Below are 15,501 nucleotides of genomic sequence, written 5' to 3'. Positions count from 1 at the left end.
TAATAGATTTTCAAGTTGCACTATTTTCTTTAATAAAACATAGATTAAGCTGAAGATTTAGCTAATTCCTCATTATTTTGTGAACTCATCAGTCTTTTTATGCTGTCTTCCTCACAATTTGCAGTTGCTTTCTGTTGATTTTGACTACAGAAATTTGACCAAGATTTTGTGTGTTTTTTTGTTTGTTTGTTTTGCAAAAAATAGAATATTGAACTATTGTTAAGATGCTGAAATATTAGGCTTGTATGACTGAAATACTGCAGAAAAATGAAAATCAGTTAAGTTGCAGAATATATTAATAAATAAATTTAAATGTAATTCAATTTCATAAAAGTGTTGTGCATAAAATTACCCTTAAGAATTATAAATAGATATTACTTGTGATTTTGATTAATGAACACTTAAGAAAGTATATTTTTGAGATCCTAATTCTTTAATTTGTGTTGTGAATTTAAAGACTAATTTTCCTTTATTGGCTAGACTCTATAGCAATGGATTTAAAAGCCTCTATAGCAGTGGTTTAAAAAGGAAAAAAAAAAAGAAGACGTGCAATTGTCAATTGCTACTTTGTGTGGAAGCAAAAAAGGTTAAATTACATTTTTCTTTTATTCAACAAGCTCAATTTAAATTTATTCTCTGCACAAAATGCTGTTCTGGCGAGGATGAGTAAAACTTCTGCCCTCCCATAGGATGCATCTAATGGGATTGACTGATAAGTAAGTCACTGTACAAATTGAAATTTGATATGCTGTGGGAGTGCAGAAGATGGAGCAATCAATCCTGACTTGTGGGATAAAAAAGACTTTTCAGTTAGAGCTTAAAAAATGAGTGGGTTCCCAAATAGGAGAAGTAGAAAAACATTCCAAATGGTGGTAAAACTAAAAAGATAAGAAATAATAATTTTTCAGGGGAAGCAAAATAATATACTGTGACATATGAAATATGTAACTGTATAAGAAAAACTTTTTGTCTATAGGAAATTTAGTCCATAACATGAAAGGCAATTAAACCTAGTAAAGAACCTGCCTGCCAATGCAGGAAATAAGAGACGAGAGTTCAATTCCTGGCTTAGAAAGATACCCTGGAGGAGGTTATGGCAACCCACTCCAGTACTCTTGGCTGGAGAATCTCATGGACAGAGGAGCCTGCAGGCTATAGTCCATAGGGTATCAAAGACTCGGACACGACTGAAGTGACCTAGCACTCAGAAGGAAAATAAATATTCAGTACTCATAGTTAGCTACTCTTCCCTTGTGATCATCTGTCCTATGTCTGTTTTTTTTTTCCAGTAGATTCTATCTTAATGAGGGAAGTAACAGTTTTGATATCACCAGAAATGAGCACAGAGCCTTGCATGTACTTGAAAGCTAATGAATATTTATTAAATAGATGAGGTGAGGTCATATTAAGGCTTTTCATGTATATTGTATGTTGCAAATGAGATATCGAACTGCACAGAAAGAAATACAAAAATTTGAAGAAAGAAGTGAAATAACCCAAACCTTGCTTCAAAAATATCACATAGGTTTACAAAATGGATAGTATAAGATTCAGAAGAAACTGGAGCTGGGAGATCACTAAGAAAATATTCAGTCCAATTCAGTTCAGTCACTCAGTCATGTCTGACTCTTTGCGACACCATGGACTGCAGCATGCCGTCTTCCTGTCCATCACCAACTTCTGGAGCTTACTCAAACTCATATCCATCACATCGGTGATGCCATCCAATCATCTTATTCCCTGTCATCCCCTTCTCTTGCCTTCAATCTTTCCCAGCATCAGGGTCTTTTCAAACGAGTCAGCTCTTCGCATCAGGTGGCCAAAGTATTGGAATTTCAGCTTCAGCATCAGTCCTTCCAATGAATATTCAGGATTGATTTCACTGAGGATGGACTGTTTGGATCTCTTTGCAGTTCAAGGGACTCTCAAGAGTCTTCTCCAACACCACAGTTCAAAAGCATCAATTCTTCAGCTCTCAGCTTTCTTCATAGTCCAACTCTCACATCCATACATGACCACTGGAAAAACCAATTTAGGCAGCATATTAAAAAGTAGAAAAATAACTTTACCAACAAAGGTCCATCTAGTCAAAGTTAAATAAGCAGGGTGACAATATATAGCCTTGACATAGTCCTTTCCTGATTTGGAACCAGTCTGTTGTTCCATACCCAGCTCTGACTGTTGCTTCTTGACCTGCATACAGATTTCTCAGGAGACAGGTGAGGTGGTCTGGTAATCCCATCTATTTATGAATTTTCCACAGTTGGCTGTGATCCACACAGTCAAAGGCTTTGACCTAGTCAATAAGGCAAAAGTAGATGTTTTTCTGGAGCTCTCTTGCTTTTTTGATAATCCAGCAAATGTTAGCAATTTGATCTCTGATTCCTCTAACTTTTCTAAATCCAGCTTGAGTATCTGGAAGTTCAAGGTTCAAGTAGTGTTGAAGTGGGTGAGAAGAAAATTGAGAAGACCATATAAATTAAAGATTAAAATCTAAGTATAATTAATAGAATTTGGAATGTAATTAGATATGAGTGAGAGTTATACATCAATAGTGACTCCAAGAGTAACATTAATTGAAAATAGAAATAAAAGGAAATTGACAGTCTCTTAAAAAATACAAATTTCATTTTTATAAGTCTTTCCTAAGCACTTAATCTTTACATATTGGAGCCCTGTGATGCCAGTTGGAGGGAATGACACCCCACTAAATAGTACCATGAACTTTATATCTCTTTATATCAGTGGTTCTAGAAGTATAATCCTTGGTCTTTCAAATATTTCCCTCAAAAGTTATTAGAAATTCAAATTATCAGGACTCAGCTCAGATTTACTAAGTCAAAAACCTTATGGATGAGTTTTAATTTGTGTTTTAATAATATGATGATAATTCTGGTATATGTTCAAGTCAGAAAAGCACAGCTTCATAAGATTCTATGTACTTCTACCCTGAAATATAATCAGTTCAGAGAACGGCCCATACCAAGACCTTAGGTTATTTAACATCTCTGTGCTTGAGAATCATTAGGGTGATTTTAAATAAAAATTGTATGATATTGGAGACTAAATTCAGCAAATCTGATCAGCAATAAAACATTGGGATAAAATTTTGGAATTTGCTAGTAATTCTGATAAGTATGATGTTATATGTTTTAAGCCTATTTTAACTTTTACTTAGGATAATGTCATATACAAAAATATGTGGAATTGTTATACCTTTGTTTTATATTGTTAATGACTCTTTTAGGTTTTAAAATTGCTATTATTATTTTTACCATGAACATTATTGTACCATTTATTAACACTCCTAGACTAAATTTTGGTTGTTATTAATATTTGAAGGCTATTATCATTTTTTCAGATCTGTTACTTTCAATTTTTCTTTAACATTTTAGTTTAAGTGTATTTTAGATGACAAAATTTAGCATCCTTTGTTTTCCTAAATGAGAGTCTGTTCTCTAACTTGTGAATATAAGCCATTTATATTTACTAAGATTGCTAATGCAATTGTACTAATGTGAATCCTGTTTTACTTTATACATACAGTACTTTTTATTTTCTTCCTTTTATTCCTTTTCAAATTTCTATTGGATCAGTCATATTTCTTTTCTTTTCCAATGGCTTTTAGTCTTATTTTTAAAGAGCTTGATGATATTTTAAAGAGCAGTTATGGTTGATGTACATTAACTACATATTTTTAAATGCAATTTATACATGTGACGTTTGTATGTGCAGGAAATAATTACAAAAATCAAAATAGCAAGCATATTTATCACACTCAAAAGTTTCCTCATGCTCCAGGTTAGCCCTTCCATCCAGATCCTTTCCACTTTACTCCATTCACAGAAAACCACAGATCTGTTTTCAATCACTATAAATTAATGCTGATTTTATGGAATTTTAGAAATATGGCATTATCTAGAACATTCTTTTTTTTTTTTTCTGTCTTGTTTCTGAATTCTTTCATTCATTGTAGTTACTTTCTGATTCAAACATGTTATTGCATTTATCAAAAATTAATCTCTTTTTATTTTCTGAGTAACACCCCACTGTATGGAATGATGACCCTGATGCTGGGAAAGATTGAAGGCAAGGGGAGAAGGGGATGATAGAGGATAGGATGCTTGGATAGCATCACCAACTCAATGGACAGAACTTTGAGCAAGTCTGAGGAGATGGTAAAAGATAGGGAAGCCTGGCCTGCTACAGTCCATGGGTGTCTCAAAGTGCCAGACATGAATGAGTGATTGAACAAAAACCCCATATATTTATGGCAATTTATTTATTTGTTCATGTTGATATTTAAATTACTTGCATTTTTGTCTACAAATTTTTGTACAAATATTTGTTTTCATTTATATTGCTTAAAAACAGGAGTGGAATGGATGGATATGACAAATGCTTGTATAAATTGGGAAGAAATTGCAAAACATTTTATAAGCAGCTTATATCAATTTACCATACTTTTATAACAGTGTCAGAGTTTTTGTTTCTCCATGTCCTTGTAATTCTTTTTAATTTTAGTTATTTTAATAGGTGCATAGTGGTATCATAATGTGTTTTTTAATTGGTCATCACTTCACTTCTCTATATAGATCTGATTTTTGACTTATACACTGTTTTCTCTAAAGAAATTATTTTAAATTTCTAGGAGGGCAGGCTTCCTGGCAACAAATTCTCTCAGGTTTTGTGAGAGGAAATCTTTATTTTCCACTTTGATTTTAAAGGATAGCTTCACAGGGCATAGAATTCTAGGTTACTGTATTTGTTTTCTTTTTTTCTCTTGACAACTTATATATTTCACTCCTCTCTGTTCTTACTTGCATGATTTCTGAGAAGTCAGATGCAATTCTTATTTCTGTGTTTTCTTCTCCTGGCTTTTTCAGGATTTTTTTTTTTTTTAATCTTTGGTTTTCTGATGTTTGAAAATGGTAAATTCAGGTGTAGCTTTTATGGGCTTATGTTACTTAGTAGTCTCTGAGCTTCCTCAAAATGTTGTTTAGTGTCTAAAATAAACTTGGGTGAAATTCTCACTAATTTTTCAAATATTTCTGCTGCTCTTTTGTCTTCTTCTTCTAGTAGTCTCACTATATTGTATATATTATACCTTTAGATGTCTGACAGTCCTTGGATATTATATTTAATTTGTTTTTAATTTGCTGCCTTTTTTATCTTTGCTTTTCAGTTTTTAATATTTCTATTGAAATTTCCTCAAGCTCAGAGCCTTTCCTCAGCTTTGTTCAGTCTACTAGTAAGTCCGTCAAGGGTATTGATAATTTCTGTTAGTGTTTTTGATTTCTAGATCTCTAGCATTAATTTTTGCTCTTTCCTTGGATTTTGCATTTCTCTGCATATATTTTACATCTGTTTGTACATGCTGTCTACTTTATGCATTCAAGATCTTAGAATATTAATCATGTTTTACATTTCTGAAATTCTAACATTCCTGCTATATCTCATTCCAATGTTTTCTCTGTGTTTTCATTTTTTCTTTTTGTAAATATCTGTTGATGGTCAGACATGATGTATTGGATGAAAGGAACTGCTATAGTAGGTCTTTAGTAATCTTCTGAGTAGTAGGGGAAGAAGACTCATTCTACAGTTATATCACTGGGTCTCAGTCTTCTGGTGAGCCTGAGATTCTGGATTTGATCTATGCAAGTGTCTCTCAGTTTTTTTCCTCCATTCTTTTGGGGAACAGGATTGATATATTGCACTTGAGTTTAGTTTTTTCCTTCTACCACATTAAAAAATAATAATAATAAAAATAAAAACTAGAATCAGGTGAAGTTGAGTATTTTTCTTCCCTTGTGTTAGTTAGGCTCTGATGATACTCCAACAAGTTAATATAGCTACAGTGATAGTATAGTTACCTAGTTTCCCTTGAGGTCAGATCTTGTTAAGAAGAACAGAGTGCTTTAATCCAATGCTTAAAATCATTAGTTTTCCTCTCTCCATGCTCAAAGCACAAAGGGATTTTCCTCTATTTACTGTGACACCTGATCAACTCCTGGAGGTAAATCTCACAATATTGTAGGGTTCCAACTATGACCTGGTTCTTTTGGAGTTTTTTAATTCTCAGATTTGTGTACTCTGAGCCTTTAGTAACTTTTCAATTATACTTCGTGTTATTGTACTCCACACTGGTTCCTGAGATAGTTTCTGCTCATGAGTTTACTCCCATAAACTGTAACTCAGTTTTTATTCTGTCATTCTAACTAAATGTTTTTCAGCTTTGTTCACATTATTTTGTTAGGATTTATATTTAAATTAATTAAGTAGGATTTATACTTAAATATTCAACTTATTATGCTACTAAACATTTTTTAAACTTTAAATATCATTGTTCACTTCTAGTATATAAGAAAGCAATCAAGTAAAATAAAGAAATCAAGCTAAAATTTTATATATCAAACTTCTATGCTTTGATTTTTTTATACTTGTACATTAATTCTAAGAGATTTTTTAAAATTATACATTTTTTAAAGCTTTCTACAAAAACAATTAAATCATCTATGAGTAGCAATAGTTTTATTTCTTTCTTTTGTGAAAAAAATAAAATAAAATGGAGAGCTAAGAAAATGCTCTAAAATGTAACTAAGAGGTCATTGAGGAAATGCGACTTATACATATCTCAGCCTGGATGGAATCTGATCTTGGTCCACTTTTTGTCTTAGCAAAGACATCCACAACATCTGCAGAAATGCAAGATACTTATTGGAACCTTTCCCTAAAATAACTTATGAAAGGTTATTTACTCATCAGATACTTACCCTAAAAAATAAAATAAAATGAAATGAGACTCAAGAAGGACAGGCATGTCCTGCCTTGCATCAAAGTCAATTACAGCTCTCATTGGCAACTTTAACAATCTCATGATTTTGTTGTTGTTGTTGTTGTTGTTATTGATGTTGTTGTTACAAACCCCTGTTGTTACAAACTTCCTCTTTCTTGGAGTACTTTTGTTTCTACCAAAACCTGTGTCTACAGAATTGCAATTCTTAAGATCCCAAGTAAAACTCTTTGTTTTCTATTGTCTTGATACTCGTTATCCTTTGACATCACATGGTGTCAGAATGAGAATCCAAAGTGACTCACTTCTACCTCAGCACTGCTGCAGATGGCACTGTCAATAGGCAGCTGCCACTCAGAACTCTGACTTCTTTAAGACTTAGACGTCCTACTCCTGTAAATTTCTATTGCACTGTCAAGAACTTGAAAATGTGTTGGTTCACTTGGGGATCATTTAAGACTCCTAAAGTAATCTATTTGCACAGTCAAGTGGAACAAAAATGCTATAGGGAAAGATAACAAAAATAGTAAACATATTTTGATCAGTATTTTGAGCCCTCCAAATGTAATAATGCATTGTTTCCATCAGAGAAACTAAATCACAACTATCTTAAAAGATTTCCAAATTAGAAAAATCCTCTCAAGCTCTGAGAACTCTCTCCCTTTGGTTTCCTCTACTCCATCCTGTTCCTCTGAATATCCACCACAGTGTTCTCCTTCTTGCTATTCATCTGTTTCTGAATTTCCTTTTATAGCACCAAGATTTTAAATACATATTCTAATACATATTTGTCCCTTGCTTCCCCCTTGAATACCAAACTCCATAGATACTCAAGTCCCTTATATAAAATGGCACAGTGTTTGCATATAACCTAAGCACATCCTCCTTATACTTTAAGTCATCTATAAATTACTTATAGTACTTTATACTATATAAATGTTTATAAATTGTTATAAATACAAATGTAAGTATTATGCAAACTGTTGCCAGCATGCAGCCAATTCATGTTTTGCTTTTAGAAGCTTTCTAAAATTATTTATCCAAATATTTTTGATCTGTAATTGGTTTAATTCATGGAGGTGGTACCAGTGGATAGTGTGGGCTTAACGAATATATTGCCCCATTTCTCTCTCTCTCAGTGATTCTCTGAAGAATTATTAGGTATAAAAACAATATTATAGAAATGGGAACATACTTGCTGTTTCCAGGAGCTAAGGAGGAGGGGAAGGTGAAAGGACAGTAGACTTGGCTATAACAAGGTGATATAAGGGGTCCTTGTGGTGATGGGAATGTTCCATGCCTTGGCAACCTCAATACATATGCTGTTGCCATGCTGTGCTCATTCAGCTATGTCTGCCTCTTCGAAAACCCGTCCTTGCAATGAACTGTAGCCCACTAGGTTCCTCTGTCCATTGAATTTTCCAGGCAAGAATACTGGAGTAGGTTGCCATTTCCTACTCCAAGGTAACTTCCTGACCCAGGAATCGAACGCATGTCTCCTGCATCTCCTGCATTGGCAGGCAGATTCTTTACCACTGAGCAACCTTGGAAGCCTTTAGCTATCTATCTATAGATAGATAGATAGATAGATAGATAAACTTGAAAATCTTTAAGAACTTGAAAATCCATTGACTGTTTGGGGACTCATTTGAAACTCTTAGTCTATTTGCACAGTCATTCATTTGGTGACAGGGTTTTTAAAATGAAATGCATTATTGAGGTTCACTAAGCAACATTATAACAGAACAAAGCCATCTCATTTAAGTTAAAAAATGCTAGAAGAAATGTCTTGATGGATTTTTTCCTTCCTGCTACTAAAGGTTGTTGCTCAGCCATGAAAGATGCCAGGATTCTTGGCCTCCGGAGGAGAGGAATTCAATCCGGTGCCAGTGACAAGGCTTGATTGCTCAGAGCTTTTGTGTAACAAAGTTTTATTAAAGTATAAAAGAGATAGAGAAAGCTTCTGACATAGACATCAGAAGGGGGCAGAAAGTGCCCCCCTCCCTTTAGTATTGAGCTAGATGTTATATAGCTACTATCAGGCTGCTAATTAGAGAAAGCAAATGTCTCAAAACTCAGAGTGGCACCAGGCCCCTCACCCACAACATACATTTTGAGATAACTTTGGCACAAGGTGAGTCATCCTGGGTTATAAAACTATTAACATGAATCTTGAAGAAAGGCAGATTTCCAAGCAAATATATAGTTTCATTAACATGGATTAGGAGAACAATGTATGAGTAAAACATACTAGTTTGTTGAGCTCTTGTAGGATCTGAGTCTTAAGTAGAACTGACTTGAAGAAAGAGTATAGCATAACTACATAGTTCATTAACATAGCTTAATAAAAACATTTCCACAAGAAAAATGTATTGGTTAACTCAAGGTTTGAGAAAAGTTAAGCTCAAGTGGAATCAGGTTTCATCACGGAGAAGGCAATGGCACCCCACTCCAGTACTCTTGCTTGGAAAATCCCAAGGATGGAGGAGCCTGGTAGGCAGCACTCCATGGGGTCACGAAGAGTCGGACATGACTGAGAGACCTCACTTTCACTTTTCACTTTCATGCATTGGAGAAGGAAATGGCAACCCACTCCAGTGTTCTTGCCTGGAGAATCCCAGGGGATGGGGGAGCCTGGTTGGCTGCTGTCTATGGGGTCGCACGGAGTCGGACACAACTTAGCAGCAACAGTGGCAGCAGGAGTCATCATGGCAACACGGAATTTTAAGAGAAACCTCTTTTTAATTTTGTACAGAGAAGGGAAAAAAATCTGACCCTTGTAGTTTGCTTCCTCATGCCTCTTAAGAGAGGTAAAAAAAAATTGTCTAACGCTTGCAGCCTATTTCCTCCGTTTGGAGACCCCTAGCCTTCCTGACTGTTACCCTCACATTACTCTCATACACTGACACAATATCCATTCACAATTTACTTTCTTATATTACCAACCGAGGTCTCATTTAGTGTACCCCTATCATTTCTATCTCTAAAATACAAAAGTACTTATCTGCCTCATAATTTCTAGGGGAAAAAAATTCCTCAGAGGATTTTGTTTAGGGGGTTATGTATATATTCATTAACACCAAAGACTAATCGCATTGCCACTTTTTAATCACTGTGTGTGTATCTGTCGCTCAGTCATATCTGACTCCTTGCAACCCCATGGACAGTAGGCCACCAGTCCCTGTCCATGGCATTTTCCAGGAAAAAATACTGGAGTGGGTTGCCATTTCCATCTCCAGGAGATCTCCCTGACCCAGGAGTTGAACCTGGGTCACCTACATTGCAGGCAGATTCTTCACCATCTGAGCCACCAGGGAAGCCCTTTTATCACTGCTCAATAGATTTTTTTTTTTTTTTAGCAATAAAAATTAGGAAGCAACAAATAAATGAAACTCAAGAGGCTTTTAAACCCATCTTAGTTCTATAAAATATGTATGTATGTGTGTGCATATATATATGTATATATTTACATATATTCATACATTTATTTGAATATATATATATATATATTCATTTTCCCCTAAATATTTTTTTTTAATTTCCCCTAAAGGTTTTAAATTTCCTAAAAATTGAATAGGTAATTTCTAGCTACTTTTCTGATCAGGTAGAAAATCAGAGATTTAAATCATCATGTGTGAATTGTACACATGGTTGTTGCTCAGTTGCTCAGTCATGTCCAGTTCTTTGCAACCTCATGGACTGCAGCATGCCAGGCTTCCCTGTCCTTCACTACCTCCCAGAGTTTGCTCAAACTCATGTCTGCTGAGTCAGTGATGCCATCCAACCATATTATCCTCTGTTACCCCCTTCTCCTCCTGTCCTCAATCTTTCCCAGCCTCAAGGTCTTTTCCAATGCATCAACTCTTTGCATTAGGTGGCTAAAGTATTGGAGCTTCAGCTTCAGCATCAGTCCTTCCAATGAATATTCAGGGTCGATTTCCTTTAGGATTGACTGCTTTGATCTCCTTGCTGTCCAAGGGACTCTCAAGGATCTTCTCCAGCACCAGTTCCAAAGCATCAATTCTTTGGCTCTCAGCCTTCTTTATGTTCCAACTCTCACATCCATATATACATAATTACTGGGAAAAAACAAACAAACAAACATAGTTTTGACTACATGGACATTTGTCAGTGAAGTGATCTCTCTGCTTTTTAATGCATTCTATGTTTGTCATAGCTTTTCTTTCAATGAGCAACTGTCTTTTAATTTCATGACTACAGTCACTGTCCATGGTGATTTTGGAGCTGAAAAAATAAAGTTTGATATTTTTTCCATTTTCCCCCATCTATTTTGATGAAGTGATGGAACTGGATACCTGTTCCCCAACCACGGATCACACTCAGGTCCCCTGCATTGGGAGCACTGAGTCTTATCCACTGGACCACCAGGGGAGTTCCTTCCACACATGTATCTTGAGCCAAACTGAGATTTAAATATAGCTGACCACTCCATATCAAAGTCAGATCATTTTAAAGAGAATATCTATCTTCCACTTAAAGATAAATCTAAGTCATTTTTTAGGCCAAAAATATTGTATGAAAATTTAGCAAAAATCTCAGAAATTTATCTCCTCCCAACTTCCCACATATTGAAGAAATAGTCCCATTTGAACCACAAGAAAGAGGATGCAAGTCACAGCCAAAGGAAGAATTCTGGATAAAACCATTTCTTTGCCACAAAAAGAAGCACAGAAAATTCTTTTCCATTAACTCTAGAATATAGTACTGCTTCAAAACACTAATTATTTTGTGATATCACTCTAGGGCAAGGATTCACAACTATATATAACCAACATCTCCTTTCTACTGCAAATATTTAGAGAAATTATGTTTTACTTCCTTGAATAAATTTCACCTTTGCAAATCAATATAACTTAATTGTAATATAAAAAATCAGTAAAAATGCAATTTATAATTCATTGATGCATATTTAAATATGTAAATAGGTATTTAAATTAAATAATAAAATCTTTTTTATAGATTTTACTAGATTACATAATAAAATATTCTGAATCTTAAACTTATGTATAGGATCACTGTGAATGTAAAAGTTTGGATTCCTCTTTAACACAGACTTAGGTTCTAAATTCTGATAATTATACTAGATATTTCATATGCATAAATGTCTATCAGAACACTTACAACGCATACAGTATACAAGACAGTTGCTCATTATTATGTTTGTTCTTTGCATTGCAGAATATCTAACATTTCTGGCACCTGCTCACTTATGCAAATTAACCTCCTAACATTGTAGCAATAAAAACATCTCCACCAAAGTCCAAGACAATGTACCTTCCCCTCCAAGAAATACTGCCTTTACAGTTTGCGTGTACAGGGATATCTTGAGGGATATCATTGTTACTACAGTAGGAAAAGGCAACCAGGATTCTTTACTACTAGTGAATGTCAACTGGAGTGGATGGAGGAAAAGAACAAAAGATACATAAACTCTTGAGAGACAATAAGAAAGACTTTCAGAACATTGAAGCAAAAGATTGATGGGAACCTCAGGTTGCACCAAGAGTACTGATTCTAATTTTATTCAAACACATAGGATGGTAAGGATACCCTCCTATACATTTATATAGGAAATCATTATCTATATGTTGTCTACTTGGAAGAAGGATTTGTGCATTCATGCTAACATGTATAATTTCAAAGGCATAAATGGATAGATTTATAATTTAACCTTATTCAATTAATTTCTACTGAGATCTTATTAATTATCAGGGTATATCAGTTCAGTTCAGTTGCTCAGTCATGTCCGACTGTTTGTGACCCCATGGACTGCAGCACACCATGCCTCCCTGTCCATAACCAGATCCCAGAGTTTACTCAAACTCATGTCCATTGAGTAAGTGATGCCATCCAGCCATCTCATCCTCTGTCATCCTCTTCTCCTCCCACCTTCAGTCTTTCCCAGCATCAGTCTTTTCCCAGCATCATATTTTCGAATGAGTCATTTCTTAATATCAGGTAGCTAAAGTGTTGAAGTTTCAGCTTCAGCATCACTCCTTTCAAAAAATACTCAGGACTGATTTCCTTTAGGATGGACTGGTTGGATCTCCTTGCAGTCCAAGGGACTCTCAAGAGTCTTCTCCAACACCACAGTTTAAAAGCATCAATTCTTTGGCTCTCAGCTTTCTTCACAGTCCAATTCTCACATCCATACATGACTACTAAGAAAACCAAAGCCTTAACCTGACAGACCTTTGTTGACAAAGTAATGTCTCTGCTTTTTAATATGCTGTCTAGGCTGTTCATAACTTTCCTTCCAAGGATTAAGTGTTTTTTAATTTCATGGCTGCATGAAATGTCCTAGCTGCATTAATCTCACCATCTGCAATGATGTGGGAGCCCCCAAAAATAAAGTCTGTCACTGTTTCCCCATTTATTTGCCATGAAGTGATGTGACCAGATGCCATTATCTTCGTTTTCTGAATGTTGAGCTTTAAGCCAACTTTTTCATTCTCTTCTTTCACTTTCATCAAGAGGCTCTAGTTCTTCACTTTCTGCCATAAGGGTGGTGTCATCTGCATATCTGAGGTTATTGATATTTCTCCTGGCAATCTTGATTCCAGCTTGTGCTTCTTCCAGCCCAGCTTTTCTCATGATATACTCTGCATATGTACTCTGGAGTCCCTGGTGGCTCAGAGGTTAAAGCGGCTGCCTGGAATGCAGGAGACCCAGGTTTGATCCCTGGGTTGGGAAGATCCCCTGGAGAAGGAAAATGGCAACCCAGTCTAGTACTCTTGCCTGGAGAATCCCATGGAAGGAGGAGCCTGATAGGCTACAGTCCATGGGGGTCGCAAAGAGTCGGACACGACTGAGCGACTTCACTTTCTTTCACTTTCACCCTGCATATAAGTTAAATAAGCAGGGTGACAATATACAGCCTTGGCCTACTCCTTTCCCTATTTGGAACCAGTCTTTTGTTCCAGGTCCAGTTCTGTTTCTTCTTGACCTGCATATAAATTTCTCAATAGGCAGGTCAGGTGCCCTGGTATCCCCATCTCTTTAAGAATTTTCCAGAGTTTGTGGTGATGCACAAAGTCAAGGCTTTGGCATAGTCAATAAAGCAGAAATAGATGTTTTTCTGAAACTCTCTTGCTTTTTTGATAATCCAGAAGATGTTTGCAATTTGATCTCTGGTTCCTCTGCCTCTTCTAAAACCAGCTTGTACATCTGGAAGTTCACAGTTCATGTACTGTTGAAGCCTGGCTTGGAGAAGTTTGAGCAGTACTTTACTAGCTTGTGAGATGAGTGCATTGTGCAGTAGTTTGAGCATTCTTTGGCATTGCCTTTCTTTGGGATTGGAATGAAAATGGACCTTTTCCAGTCCTATTGCCCCTGCTGAGTTTTCCAAATTTGATAACATATTGAGTGCAGCACTTTCATGGCATCATCTTTAAGGATTTTAAATAGCTCAACTGGATATATAAATTCATTTATATAGCTCAGGGTATATAAATGAAAACAAAACCTTGTGTTAGGGAGGATGAAATTTTCTTCTATCCTAATTCTGCCTGGTCTAATTATTAAATTGGCATGAGACCGACTAACAGAAGAAAATTAAAGAATAGCTTAATAACATGTATACATGTGCCAGCTACAAATCGGCACTTGCCATTGACCCTTGCCAACTAGCCATACAAAGATTAAATCATGTGCTGTTGCAGCTGCTGATTTTCAACAACCCCTGAAAGGAGAGAAGGATTGGAGAGCAGAAATGAGCCACTCTGTCCTCTGCCTTGTACTGGGCAAGAGTGAACTCTTTAGTCTCCAAATAACTTTTCTTAATATTACATAAAGTTGACTTTCAAAGTTTTCTAACATTGTGTTCCCCCTTCCTTTCATAGTTTCTGTGCCTTAATACTGGTTGGTTTTCTCAGTTCTTGTCCTAAAGTTTTTGTCCTCTCTTTTTCTAGTCCCCAGCCAGAATTGCCCTTTTTACATCACCCTATATATCAATGTATCCCTGGAGAAGGAAATGGCAAACCACTCCAGTATGCTTGCCTGGAAAAATTCTACGGACAGAGGAACCTGGAGGGTTATAGTCCATGGGGTTGAAAAGAGTTGGCCACAACTTAGCGACTGAGCACATATATCAATGTATAACAGTTTGACTATAATTATAATAGTGTATTGTATACTTGACATTTGCTAAATGTTAGATCTCAAGTCTTATCACAACAAAAATTTTAAAAAGAAAATGGTAACTATTTAAAGTCATTGAACTACATAGCTTGATTATGATATTTCACAATGTATACATATATCAAATAACTAAATTGAACATATTAAATATGCACAGTTTTAATTGGCAACTATTACTCAATAAATCTGGGAAAAATAAAAATTTGACAAAATTAAGATCAATATATTTTGAGAATTTCTTCAACTGTTCTTTTTAGAAAAAGCTTGATATGTGGATTTTCTGACCAAAATAATGTCTTTGTGTTCAAAATAGGTTTGCTGCTGCTGCTGCTAAGTCACTTCAGTCATGTCTGACTCTGTGTGACCCCATAGATGGCAGCCCACCAGGCTCCCCAGTCCCTGGGATTCTCCAGGCAAAAACACTGGAGTGGGTTGCCATTTTCTTTTCCAATCAATATAGGTTTATTGCATATATTAAGAAAAAATATTTTACTATCACCTAAAAATGTAAATATTAGTAGTGTTGCATAAAAAGAAAAAAAAATAAT

Source organism: Bubalus bubalis, chromosome 3 (assembly GCF_019923935.1).
Source record: "Bubalus bubalis isolate 160015118507 breed Murrah chromosome 3, NDDB_SH_1, whole genome shotgun sequence".
Classification (NCBI taxonomy): Eukaryota; Metazoa; Chordata; class Mammalia; order Artiodactyla; family Bovidae; genus Bubalus; species Bubalus bubalis.
This window is presented reverse-complemented; position numbering follows the sequence as displayed.